The sequence below is a fragment of the Vanessa atalanta genome, chromosome 13 (genome assembly GCF_905147765.1).
Source record: "Vanessa atalanta chromosome 13, ilVanAtal1.2, whole genome shotgun sequence".
Lineage (NCBI taxonomy): Eukaryota > Metazoa > Arthropoda > Insecta > Lepidoptera > Nymphalidae > Vanessa > Vanessa atalanta.
This window is the reverse complement of record NC_061883.1, coordinates 8,457,503-8,469,597: the sequence shown is the minus strand read 5'-3', so window position 1 is coordinate 8,469,597 and position 12,095 is coordinate 8,457,503. Positions and strand designations below refer to the sequence as shown.

General features: G+C 30.8%; 1 non-coding gene across 1 annotated transcript; it reads left to right on the top strand.

Annotated features, from left to right (window-relative positions):
- The first annotated feature begins 7,611 nt into the window (after positions 1–7,611).
- Positions 7,612–7,682, top strand: Trnag-gcc. Its single transcript has one exon. It is a non-coding gene; the product is annotated as a tRNA-Gly (tRNA).
- The last annotated feature ends 4,413 nt before the right edge of the window (positions 7,683–12,095 follow it).

Sequence of the window (12,095 nt, the reverse complement as noted above, 5' to 3'; positions counted from 1 at the left end):
GATGACTATAGCTACTCAATTTAATATTAATGATTTGAATATAATTGATTGCATGACTTTTTTGGCGTTTCCATTAAGTGCTGAAGCTAGAGCATTGTATAAGTTAGCTAACAAGTATTTTAGGTTAAGGAAATAAATATGTAATTTTAAATAACAGAGCGACATAGTCACACATGGTGACAAAGCTCTTTAAATAAAGAAAAAAACAAAAAAAAACAAAACCTACCCCTAAGTTAGTTTGGTTTCCGGATTCTTAGGACTTTTAAATAAAATTAACAACAAAGTAAATTTTCCAAAAATTCTGCGATAAGAAACTTAGAAACAGCCTAAAGCGGTGATCCTGTTTGCACTAATCTACGATCGTTTATTTTCATATGAGCGAATGAAAAATATATTGCAATTTTATGGTAATGTAAATTCAGTGTATTTTATTTTGCAGAATGCCCACATAATTATTGCTGCCATTCACGCGGTTTGGCTTATGAAGAACCACTTCTTTGTTATATCTACATAAAACAAAGATATTCAACATAACCCGATTTTTTTTTTCTTTTAAATATTTAATAACTAACCAGTACGTTTTACAGTTTAAGAGTAAGAACATTTTGTCAAATAACAATAATAAAAAAAAATAGATTAAAAAGAGTAAATATATTTATAATCATTTTATTTATTTCGTAATATGTTTAAAATTATATATTTATGTAATGAACATAATATAATATAAGTGTTATAATAATAATTATAGTTATGTTTCATGAATGTACACCAAGCACTTAAATAGTCCAATAAAAAAAAAGCACTCAATGTTGATGAAACGATATGTTAATAGAATAATCAAATTAAAACCCATACATATATCGGTATCGAAATATAATGTTAGCGTATGAATTAACATTTAATTTATCGTGTGCTCAGAAAATGAAACGGAAATTGTCAAAGACTAATTCACCTTAGCCTTTTGCCGGAATCCATTTTAGAAATATTTTTAAATGCTCACAATGTCACTGTCAATTCGTTATTGGTTTACTTTAAAACTAATGTTCAGTAAAAAAAATCGGTTGGCAAAAAGAGGAGATAACGGTACTGTGCCGTTTTGCCTTCGTCTATTTCTGCGATACTTATGTACATATAGATACTCTTTGGCACTGATATATAACACATTAAAAAAGAGAACCATAGAGAATTAAACATAAACAATATTGCATGTTAATGGTAGGAATTTCCAAAAATTATTCTATATCTCTGAAACTATGCAGACACTACTACCAGTACGTATATTTCATAACCCATAAAAAAGTACATAGTACAATTTTAGACAGCTACATCTTTTTTTTACGAACATTTTGTTTATATAGATGTATATCATTTACTAAAATGCTTTATTACAGAAAACACATTAGGAATAACAGTACAATTCTAGTAACTTATATCCCGATTACATTCCGATCCAACTTAGAAGATAAACATGAATAAAAATAATAATAGCATCATTGTGATCTATACTGCTTACTTTTCTTATACCTTAGTTCTTACTGTGAAGTATGATATCGAATTTTGTTTTTTGGAAGATGATATCATATGTTTAGCTTTTCGTACGATATTAATATCACGTACACATTTATTACGTGTGAATATGAACGCATAAAAAAAGTTTTTTGTAGGTACAGTCACGATACTGACAATTGAAAAATATATACGAAAATTTTTTTACGAAGGTTTATTTATTTACTATTAACTATTATGGACAAATTATTTACGAAAGATCAAATATATTAAAAATACGAGACACATCATTATAAATACTCTAATGTTAAACCATTACTATTATTATTTATTTTATTTACTTTTAAACCATTGAAATCTATCAAATAAGGAAAATATAATATTTGTTATATTTTTTATATATACGTATATTTTTGGTAACAGTTATACAATGAAGCTACAATAGCACATCTTGATTGAAAGGTCACGTCGAATAATGGCATTAAGGCTGGGTCATTGGGTTAGTGTTGTACTAACCCAAGGTCGTAGTCTTAATCCTGCTTGAATCCCCGCACCACAGGCGTGTGGAGCCGCAGGCGATAAATAGTAATAACATAGACGAATGAATACTTTTTTTGCAGACTGTACATTTGTAGCAACCATAAGTCACGGTGTTCTCACTAATATCAAATTACTTAGTAACTGGTAGTAGAATCTGTTATGATATTTTTAACATTTCTAAATTTACTTTTTGGAAACAAAAGTTTCTCAAATTGTCACCTACACTAGTTGATTGATTTCTTGTTTAAACCTAAGCCTTTGTTGTTATGACGTTACCAATTTTCCTAGTTTAATATATAATCATTTTAATAGACGATACGAATTAAATGTGACAAATATTTCTACCATCAAATTAACCTAGCTACAAACACAATATACCAAAGGTATATTTTGTTTCTTAGTTGGTATTGTTAACAAGAAGTTAAACTAGTGAGGACAGTCAGCTGCGAAATTCTAGGTCACGATATGACCTAGTTAATCTATCCTGTAGGTACATACCTCGCTATTAAAGGAACTAGTTTAAGTGGTTATTGGTACAGGCTTAGGAGATACGATGAGGCTTTAAAAATCATCATAGTCAAAAAAAGGGTTTTTGGATAATGTAAATGTTCTTGATAAGCAATGGTTTATTTTATTAAAGGGATCTAATACCTTTATAGTTATATAGGAATTAGTCTAAACTGTATATTTTCCACGTGAATTCGTTAGTATGCGGAAGCCGTATTTTGTTAAACCCTAATGAAATGATTCGGCATTATGAAAGATTTGGCCAATATCTAGGTTAGCTTTTTATTACAGAGCTGTGCCAAAGAACAGTTTTATATAACCGACGTCCAAATAAAGAAAATAAAGAAGCAAGTCTATAAGTCATTTTGCCGTGCCCAAGGCAGAGGTGGGACAGTCGACGCAGCGCAGCTGCACGGTCATAACTGTTGTACGTGTGTAGGTACTTAAGCTAGGCAGTAGGCCGTAAATTATTATGTTTAATTTCTCGGGTACAATTTACGTAATATTGTTACATAGTAAAATTACTTTAAACCTTCCCTTTAAATAGTGTAAGTTTTTATAGATGAGTAGCCGTAACAATTTATTGCCTAAAATAAAATTTTAAAAATTAGGTACTCATTACGATTTAGCGCGAATTACATTTAACATTTCGTCTAAACTTATGCGAGCTTACATACTATATATCATAAATTCTTACATAGTACGTACATTTACGAGAAACACCGTGATGGCCCAGAGGTTGTTACATGTGAATTTTAATTTGAAGACTGCGAGTTCAAGAACTTGCAAGACCATCAGCTGAATTAATTATAAATCACTGAACTCGGGTTTTTCTAATTAATCTCTCTCTCATTTTTAGCAGAGAAAATCTGTCACGTTTACGAACCCGCATCGTAGCAGCGAGGACTTTGACCAGAGACAAAGAGAGGACTATGACTAGCTGAGGGATATTTTGTACGCTGTTCCTTTAATGAGAAACAGGATAAGGTGTATTGGGCCGGTGTTCGTACAATCGATAACGGGCGAAGACATCGATTATTTCTATAAAGAAAAATACAAGAGATTTAAATATAAAATGTTCAATGCGAAGTCGAGGCGACTTCTTATTCATACCAAGTATAATGAGGTCCAACAGGCCATGAAAAAGATGTGACATTATGATAATGACGTAAAACAACATACTTATCTACTGTATATTCCAATCGAATATTCATGTCATTTTTAATACATATTCCGTAAACAATAAGTTGTTGGATTTTATGATGTTACCTGTTATAAATAAATTTTAATCAGTTTTTTGTAAAATCAGTGTTGGTCATGATTACTGTCGTCAGATGTTAATTAATTTCTTATTATTTCTCTTTATTGTTGTTTTTTGTTTAGATCAATAATGTTTTTTTTTAAATCTATTTTTGTATGTACATACTTTTTTAATTGTAAAATATTCCTCTCAAATAAAGGTTTTTCTTATTTTTATTCTATTATTTACTGTATCTGCTTTGCCCTCATATAATTCAGTTTGAGACGAAAATATTTTAAAGTTTGCCATTTTGAAGTTTTTTTTTAATAATTATACACAATATTTAATTTATATATTGGATTGGTATAGTAAGTACACCGAAAAGCAAAAAAAAAAAACAAATAATATTAGTATGTACAATTGTACACATATTACATGAAATTGTAGACTGTAGTATACTATACATTCTAAATTTGTAGAATACGTAATATTAGGAAAGCATAAAATACTGATAGCCTCTCCCTTCCCTGTTTAAGCCCGTCTGGTGGCACCTTCTTATTAGTCATTCTGCCGTTAAAAACAAATCCTTAGGTCCTAATTCCGACATCTGAATTCCTAATACATGATGTTCCAGGAATTACGTTCAAGGAACATATTGTCTAAGTTCCGTGGATGGTATTGACGATATTGTCTTTGGGCCAAAGTAACATTTAAGAACTGCCAAATAAGTCTGCTTTCAACTAAAACAATAAAAAAGGTACGATGTAAAAATTTTACGTTGAACGTAATGAAGGCAGATAAACTAATCATTTGGTGGTAGGTCTTTGTACAAGCCCGACTGGGAAGCTACCACTCACTCATAATATATCTAAGGCTCAAGGGACATAATAATTTAGGTCCCAAGGTCATTGCTGCATTGGAGATGTAAGGAATGAATAAAATATTTTACGGCACCAACGTTTATGAGCGGTGGTGACCACTTACCGTCAGGTGGACAATTTGCAAATCCCCCTAGCTACATATTTCATTAAAATGCACTTAATATGAGAGTATGTAGGTATAGGTTATCTAATTGATGTTATTTATATTGTGGTTATAACTCGAACACTCAATCTCAAGTAAAATAGATTTCAAGCTTTACGATCCTTTTTAAATAAATGTTATGCAAATTAACTTCACCTCTGTTGTGGTCGATACTAGATATAGGTGTTTATTGCTCTATTATGATCTCTTCTCTGAATCACGAGATAACTGTATTTTCCCATAAAGCGTTTATTGACAGCGTATCAATTCGTGAGCAGAGATATAAATCTTCACGAAACGACTTCGAAACACATCAAAATCGCGAAATGTCTTTATAGTATGTATCTACTTGTAAGTAAATATTTTCTCAGAAGTTATAGTGAAAAGTTTTAGCAGTGGATTTCTTTAATAATGTTTATACTTTATATATTATATTTTTCGTTAATACTAAGTAACTTTTCTAAATAATTATGTATTAGTAATTATTATTGGGCTTGAAAACAGGCACATTTAGTATTCAAAAGCAATGTTTCTATGTGAAATCATACATCGAAACTGTTTGGTTGCAAAAAGAATAACTAGTAACCGCTGCATGTTAAATAAAAAGTAAGCCATACCTACAATATACTTGTGCACATTTTCAACTATACCCTGTTCAAGTTAGCTTGATCTTTTTAACAGACGGGTTAGTGATTAGAAACAGAAAATATAACATAAATAACTGTCGACGGAACGATGGAATGCGTAATTCAAATTAGAATTTAATATATTTTTTAACTTATTTTTCTAAAAAGAGTTATACCAGCTAAAGAGACCACCAGCCAAACCAACCAAAGCCAACCACTAGCCAAAGAGACCCCAACCTTAAGGACCCCGTTCGTAACAATAACTTAACAATGATCCTTTAAGGATCTTTTAAGGATTTTTGTAAACGATATATGTAGCAGTTACTGCCTGTTATTCGCGTCCCTACTTTCCGGCCAATGTAACATTGTACAAGCGTCTATTATTTTCAGTGTTTCTATTTAAATTTTTACTTTGAAGCAATAATATATATAATAGAAAAAGTCTTAAAATTTTCTTGTCTAGGAATCTTTAGGAACTTTTATATTATGTTTTTTTTTTTTACAATTTTTAAAGTCATTAAATTAAGAAAAAAATATGTTCGTCATTGCAAAGTTATGTCGATCAGAAAAAATTACATCTGTCAAAAAGATCAAGCTATCTTGTACAGGTTATACGGATCGCTTCAACCTTAAAAATTATAATAATCATCTAATAATGAGATGTCATAAAAACCTTACTAAAATACAAATTAGAATTAAAAAAAAAAAAAAAAACTTAATACTGAGCTATGTTGAATGCCAATTCTTGCTAAAGATCCGGAAGACTTCGAACTTTATAGAACTTTCTCAATTCTGTCACCGAGTTAAGATTTCAACAGATCTGGTAACATTAACTAAAATCTCTTTAGGTGCCATGCTAATTTCATTTATGACGTAGAATATCGAATTCAAAAAATTCGAAGGTCATAGACATTTCACCGATTGCTTCTATTGCATTGCTTCCTAGGGGCTTTATAGGCTTCTTACGTAGCTATTTTTTGAGATAGTCCTGGTTTAATCAGGGATTGTGGTATATTCTTCACTAAAACCGTATTGTTCGTACGCTGTTATGTTTTCAAGTCAAAATCGATATATGTATTTAATAATTGTCTGCCATTATAATATACTAATATTGTAGGTCTTTGAACTCAATAAAAATAATAGCCGTGGACTATAAATTACAATTTTATGTCTTTTATTATAGATTCATAGTAAGCGGATTCAGATACTTTTAGATAAGTTAATCGTTTGTTTTTTTTTCAATATTCAGTCTTATTTTCTTATAGAGTTGTAGGTATATAACATTAATTAATGGTAATCCTTTTTTTTGGCAGGTATCTACGTCTAAATTTAACATATATGGTTAAATAAACCATATACTGCAGTAGGTATTGTACAGATGAATGTATATTGCAGTATTATTGGACGAACTATTAGCTTTATTTTATTTGCACACAATCGTTAAGCAAACATACGTATCGTTAATAACAATAATTAAAAAAAATGGAGCTCATAATGAAGAAAGAAGCGTCGCAAACTTTTTCACGCTTGTCATTTCGGTAGTAGCAGCCGTCTTTTTCCGTTGTTGTCTATTTCTGGACCATGAGCGTGGTACAAAAGGAGACTACACAACTATCTATTTATCACGTCGATTATCTACGGATAATCTCTAACACCACTTCTCATAGACAGAAGGTTTGTTCAACTTCGTAAATCAGATCCTGCATCTCCATGTTCAATGCGGGACATAACTCGAGCGTATGTAGGGTAGTTATATCCCTGTCAGAGCCACACTGATAGAATATCGTCCATGTTGCGTCCGATCTTCGAAAGAAACATCGGTCATGCCAAAGCATTATGTGCAAACCGGACAATGAAAAAATAAATCGAACTATAAAAAAAGGGGATAAAATTATTGGTAAAAAGGTTGTATCCACACAAGCGAGTTTGTAAAAGGCCCTACCACAGGTTAAACCTTAAAAAAACGATTCAATAATATACGTCGATGATGTAACTAAAATAATTATTTACTTACTAGATTTATTACTAAAGTAGTAAATATCATAAAATTAGCTTAAATATTCTAGTAGTAGTTGTTTAATTTTATTTAAGAAATTTTTAAATAAAATATTATTTAAATATCACTGGTTTTTTTCTATCATTATTTCATTTTTGCTCTTTCAAATGTAAGCATCGGTGGTTCAGTGGTAGAATGCTCGCCTGCCACGCGGGCGGCCCGGGTTCGATTCCCGGCCGATGCATCTTATTTTAGTATAATTTTTCTTTTTAGTTTTTATGTTGATGGTTTTATTTTTAATTTTAAAATAAATATATAGTTTTTTTATTGTGTTTCAATTTGTTTCATAAAAAAATAACTAGAAAGTAAGCACGTTTTGAAACAGTATCGAATTAAAAATACTTATTAATATAATCTGTCAAAACTAGGAATTATTGGTTTTCGTTACTCACTATTGAAAGTTTAATTAATATCAAATTGTGAAATTCTATTTCCTGTTTGTAAAAATTAAACGTTGAAAAAATAGACAATATAAGAATACTCATTATTTTGGTCTAATAAAAAAGTATTGACAGCGCCATCTCTACGTACAACTGATAACTATATAAAGTTACTCACCACATATTGTTGCTATTCACTACTAGGTGGCATTATCGCTCTAAATTTTAATAGGCTATAATATGCTTACCCATGTATCAAGCTTATCCACAGTAATATGTTATTATAACAATATAAATAAAAAAAATACAATTATTTTATAATTAAAAATACTACTATTATACTACATATATTAAACATGATAATAATTATTTCCCATATTTTCTTACTACACTTGTACCTACTTACTAGTTAGTAAAGCATTTAAAATAAAAACTATGATTTGATAAGGGGTTGCGTTGCGTTACTTAATGCTATCAGAAGCTAAATTATGTTAACGCTAATTTGTTTCGTTGTGAGATAAGTTCCGAAGCCATCTTTCCTTAATAGGAGAGTAGACAAGGAACGAGGGACATGTATGGTCTGTTATTTTTTTGCAATGGTCTGTGGACTGTGTTCGCTATTAACTTGCAATAAAAATAAATTTCTATACGGCAGACCGTATTTATCAGAATAAATTCCTCATTTTTTTTATGATTTAGATATGACGATCAAATACGCCCTCTGATGGTAAGTGGTCAATACCACCCACAGACATTGGGGCTGTAAGAAATATTAACCATTCCTTACATCGCCAATACTACACTCACCTCCACTAGTTACACTGACTCACTCATATTTTAAATCGGATCACAACAATACGAAGCATTGTTGATAGAATATTTGATGAGTATGTGGCACCTACGCAAACTTGCACAAAACCCTACCAACATGGATTAATAACTAATTCCGAAAAAGAAATACAAATCAAATACCAGAATTGAAGAAACATATTGAATATAAAAAGCGTGTTGGGACAGCTAAGAAACACAAGTAAGATATTACGTCGTTAAATATTCAACAGAAACTTGCTTTGAACAATTGAGACCCAACGGATATAAATCCTTCAACGCCGCACCCTACAAGTCCATATCCGAAACTCATGACGCACGGTATTGCAGTTAAGGGATAATCCGTTCCAACACACCTAGGACACGTCCCACGTACTGAAATCGCACGTAACGGTATGAATACGATCCCGCGTGACTTTCGTTTATGAAACCAAGTTTTACTTAGCTCAGATGTTGACTGTGGGCGGAAGAATGCTTATACGGTTCCAGTAATCGTTTAATCATAAACTACTTCAATAATATTAAACAAAAATTTCTAATATATTAAGTATAACTATAAGAAAATTGAAGTACGTTAACGTCGATGACTCAAATTTACTTATTTCGCTAAGCCACTATTAGCAAAAAGTAAACTTTTTGTAACAAATTGCAGTTTTTACTTTTAGTTAATGCAATTATTCTCATCTCTCTGTACTGTGTATGATCATCTTCGGCTCCCTGTTGGATTTTTTACAAGGAGCCGAAGATGATCATATCTTATGTACGCGTTATGAATGCATTGGTAGAATTTGTATAAACTAGAGCATGTAGGCGGCCTATTGTTTTACATGACGGTGTAGCGGAACTTTTACGAGTGTATTTTTAATATTCCAAGGCGTCACATGCTTATGCAATACAACGGTTAATATAATCGGATCATGAGATTTAAAATTAGAGGACAAGAACTCCGCGAATAACTCGTTGATAATCAGACCTAAAGATTTAAAAGCGTAACTTTGCAGTAAAAAAAACCGAAAATGTTGTATTGAGTGCATGCGTCAATTATCAATTATGGTTTTTATAACTTATAACAGAAGTATCAGGCAAGTAAATACTGATTTTTCTGACAGTTTTATAAAACATTGTGAACTAATAGATAGGATAAAAATGAGGCCAAAAGTGTAGAATGATGTCGATGATGGACTATCGCACAGATCTACGATACTATGAGAAAATAATAAATTATTTATTTTGCTATAGATACTAAACTAGTTATTCTAATGATTCGCCAAACAAAGGTAAAATGTGTGACGTTTCTTTATACATTTTTCATAAGCTCAATCAAGTGATATAAGAAAATAAAAAAATTCAATACAGACTTAACTTAAGCGTATTTTATGCTTATTTTGTGCTATCATTATAATATAATAGATACAAAAGACAGCCAGACAATTGTCGGTGATGACTCAGTTATTGTGACACATTGTGCATTAATTTTATAAATGCAACATAAAAATCGATTACAAGTCGCATCCCGTGCATTTTTATCTCATGAAGCACATAGTAACATTCGATACTAAACATACGGGTAGTCAGCACTTATAACAAAAGAATTTAATATCTATAAGAGCCGAAATGGCTAGGACACCTGAAGGCGACTGTGGAAAATATAATGTGGAATTCTTTGGGTCAGATGTGACATTTTTTCACATGTGCATGTTTAAAGCCCTAAAGCTTCTTCTTTAATGTTGAAAAGACAGCTTCGCACAGCAGTCAGACATTTTCGGGCTATGTTGTTAAAATTTGTTTGTGAGAAAATATCAATTGTAAAGACTAATCTTTTATGTTTCAAGATTATATAGATCATTAAAAGTATAGTCAGTCGTCGTTGATTCGAAGTTTCTCGATCTTCTTCTTGTCTTGTACATTCTGAAAAAAAGATGCAAAAGTACGTTTTGAATAAGGTTTATTTCGATATTCTTTGTAATGCTTTAGATGTGCCTTAGTGTCAAATGTGGATCAGTGTAATTTAACGTATATAAAAGGTAGCCATCAAGTAATCAAACAGCTTGTCTGTTTTCAAGTCTTTATTACATTAACTTACATCAGAAACATGATAGATATTTCCTTCATAAATAATTCTTAATTTTTATGCAATATTCTATTAATTTCCATGTTTATGATAATGATCATTTCTCGTTAAGCTAAAAACTAGTTGTCAGTCTTGACTTCATATGGGTAAAATTCAAACAACACTCCCATTTCATTAATTCCCCCTTAATGATAAAATTTCCAAAAATCCTTTGTTAGTTTTCTAGAGTATGTATTTTAGGATGTGCATTGATTGTCAAGGCAAGTAATTTGATGTTGGTCATGAATTCTGTGAAATATTGGTTGAAAAAATACGAAAAGTAAATTGTCGACCTATTAACATATGAAAAATAGTTACCACGACTTCTGAGAGAGATGTTTCGGTCAAAAGTAATACAAATAAATATTTACGATAATTAAAAAATGTACATACCACATACACACACTTCAATTAAAAAATATTTCCTTGTTTTTCTTATAGATTTGACTTGAGACTGGTTAAATTTGGAAATATTTTTCAAAACTCTCCTTATATTAGAATATTGCTTCCAGTTTTCGGTCTTCGTGGTAAAATATAAATCCCGAATTTTGTTTATTTAATTATTTTGAAAACAAATGTTCCTTAAAATGTAATAATTAGTTACGATACACTGGTTCTGACAACGGAGGTGTCTGGACTTAAAACAAAATGTTTTCGTTTGAATTATTTTAAAGTCGTTTTAAAGTTGCAATAAAGAAGATGAGTAACTGTTTGATAAAGAGCTTATCAGTTGCTATTTCAAAATATTATAGGCAGTAAACATGAGAGGAGATAACCGGTTAATGTGGGACGATAAATCACTTGCGAGCGTATTGCTTCTTATCTCAGAATGCGTTTTGAGCTTTAAGTGTTTCCTTACTTACCAGTTCTTTTTGTTGGTAAAGTAATGCATATCTTTTACGGTATGTTCAATTTTGTAAGGGTGATATTTTTAGTAAAACCTACATTTGGGAACGCTTTGCATTGGTATATGCGCATGCGTTACTTTGAGTCGAATCTTAACTTTAAATATGCAATTGTATGTTTGTTTGCTAGTTACGCTAATAAATTTTTCATACACTGTGAGAGATACAGAAATAGACAAAAGTCGCAGGAGATATCGCGCGCGGAAACTAGTTATTAAATAATGTAGATGTTGATTTGTTTTATCATACAAACCTTATAATTAATATAGAATATAAAATGATTATATTGTTATTGTGAATGTGTGAGCATCAATTTAATTATTGGTTTTATGAGCGTAATGTCAATGATGTACTCATTTGTCATTAAAATCCAA